Below are 3,089 nucleotides of genomic sequence, written 5' to 3' on the forward strand. Positions count from 1 at the left end.
GGGTATGTTTGATCATAGAGTGAAGAACTGGTTTATCTGCACCATGCAGAGCTAGTTTGGTCTTAGAAAGTAAAATATCTTTTTTTGTTAATCAATACGGTGTACTTTTATCAGACCATTAACTTTTCAGCTTGATTTGTTTTTAGGTAAATATAAAATTTCAAATAGGAGACTATAGCCTCACCTTCAGTGTTGCTATTAATTTCTAAAACAAATCAAAATTAAATCAAATTTAAAAACCAAAGCACTAACACAGAGGTCTCAGTGTTTTTTACTGAGTAAGAATTTGAACATGTCACAAATGATAGGAAAGCAATTCCATTAAATATACCTGATTTCCAAATATCATTTAAGGGAAAAGAAGATGGAGATAAAATCAAATAAAATTGAATAGGAAGCTGTTTTTTTTTTTTTATTTATTTATTTTTTTTAAATTTTTTTTATTATTATTATACTTTAAGTTCTAGGGTACATGTGCATAATGTGCAGGTTTGTTACATATGTATACTTGTGCCATGTTGCTGTGCTGCACCCATCAACTCGTCAGCACCCAACTACTCGTCATTTACATCAGGTATAACTCCCAGTGCAATCTCTCCCCCCTCCCCCCTCCCCATAATAGGCCCCAGTGTGTGATGTCCCCCTTCCCGAGTCCAAGTGATCTCATTGTTCAGTTCCCACCTATGAGTGAGAACATGCGGTGTTTGGTTTTCTGTTCTTGTGATAGTTTGCTAAGAATGATGGTTTCCAGTTGCATCCATGTCCCTACAAAGGACACAAACTCATCCTTTTTTATGGCTGCATAGTATTCCATGGTGTATATGTGCCACATTTTCTTAATCCAGTCTGTCACTGATGGACATTTGGGTTGATTCCAAGTCTTTGCTATGGTGAATAGTGCCGCAATAAACATACGTGTGCATGTGTCTTTATAGCAGCATGATTTATAATCCTTTGGGTATATACCCAGTAATGGGATGGCTGGGTCATATGGTACATCTAGTTCTAGATCCTTGAGGAATCGCCATACTGTTTTCCATAATGGTTGAACTAGTTTACAATCCCACCAACAGTGTAAAAGTGTTCCTATTTCTCCACATCCTCTCCAGCACCTGTTGTTTCCTGACTTTTGAATGATTGCCATTCTAACTGGTGTGAGATGGTATCTCATTGTGGTTTTGATTTGCATTTCTCTGATGGCCAGTGATGATGAGCATTTTTTCATGTGTCTGTTGGCTGTATGAATGTCTTCTTTTGAGAAATGTCTGTTCATATCCTTTGCCCACTTTTTGATGGGGTTGTTTGTTTTTTTCTTGTAAATTTGTTTGAGTGCTTTGTAGGTTCTGGATATTAGCCCTTTGTCAGATGAGTAGATTGCAAACATTTTCTCCCATTCTGTAGGTTGCCTGTTCACTCTGATGGTAGTTTCTTTTGCTGTGCAGAAGCTCTTTAGTTTAATGAGATCCCATTTGTCAATTTTGGCTTTTGCTGCCGTTGCTTTTGGTGTTTTAGACATGAAGTCTTTGCCCATGCCTATGTCCTGAATGGTACTACCTAGGTTTTCCTCTAGGGTTTTTATGGTATTAGGTCTAACATTTAAGTCTCTAATCCATCTTGAATTAATTTTCGTATAAGGAGTAAGGAGGTTTTTGTGGATTATAAATGATGTATCTATTAGTGGAGTCACAAAACAAGAAAATAAGGTAATTGGACTGACTGCAGGAAGGGAAAATTATGTAAATGGAGAGAGCCTTGTTAAAATAATCAAGACAGAGAGATTCACTGATTTAGAAGGCAGCAGCTTTTGAATTGCTTACATAATTAAAGCTTTTCTTTTGTAAGCTACTCTTTCAAAGAATCATTGTCACTTGAAAGACATTAAGGTGAGTTCGTAATATCAAAATCAATAGAAGTTTTAATTTATAACCATAAATTTACAAATTTTTATATTTATAACATATTTTAAAGATATAATTCATATGGTAATGCTATAGGTAGCAATAGTTTTATAGAGGAAAAATGCCTTAAAAATACACTCTGGAAATCCTCAGAGAACATAAAGTCATATAACTTCTTCTAAACTCACCTCCCTGGCACCCATGTTTTATGAAGTTCTCAAACGAAGTGATAATCGAGGATAGGTAAAATTCACTACTCCCAGCTATGAAAATGTTGCTGACAGCTGAGGTCTCCCATTTATGGCTGGAGATTTGCGTCAATCAATATGAGCCTGTTGCTAAGAATGCTCTGTGTTCATCTGCTAGTTTTAATGAGTACGCTAGGGACCTATGTCCTGGTCTGGAAAAAAGTTCTAGTCTCAAGAAGTGTACAACACATATGGGATTATATGAAACTTAAAAATAAAAGGCCTCAGAAAAAAAATAAAATAAAATAAAAGGCAAAAATAATTTTTCACACTTTTACGTACCTGAAAGCATATATATGTACATTGCCACACCTACACATATGTTTTACTTATGAAAAGAAATAAGCTACAAGTTTTTAGTGAGAATAATGAGTCTATTTTTGTTTTGGCAAATTAACTGCATTTATGCATGATGTAACATGAACATCCTCTTCTAAAGAACTTATGTTAATGATGTTCACACTTTTCAGCACATTTCAATATTCCCTTCAGTTATAAACCACTAAAATTCTGTCTTTGGTCTTACCATGACCTCATTTGTAGAGAATAAACTAATTCACATGCATAATCTCTGCATGGGGACAATAGCAACAACTCTACAAACAGGTACTACAGTCGCCTCCCTAGGGTGTTGGTCCTGCATCGGTAGATTCAACCACTTACAGTTTGGGGACAGAAAAAAAAAGAATGGTTGCCTCTGTCCTGAACATGTACAGAGCTTTTGTTCTTTTTATTGTTTCCTAATGAATACAGTAATGTTCCCTAACAGTATAACAACTATTACATAACATTTACATTGTATTAGGTATTTTACCTAATCTACAGATGATTTAAAGTATATGGGAGGATGTGTGTAGGTTATATTCAAATACTACATGATTTTATGTAAGAGACTTAAGCATCTGTGAACTTTGGTATCCGCAGGGATCCTGAAACAAATTTC

This window comes from Macaca fascicularis, chromosome 12, assembly GCF_037993035.2.
Source record: "Macaca fascicularis isolate 582-1 chromosome 12, T2T-MFA8v1.1".
NCBI classification, from domain to species: Eukaryota; Metazoa; Chordata; class Mammalia; order Primates; family Cercopithecidae; genus Macaca; species Macaca fascicularis.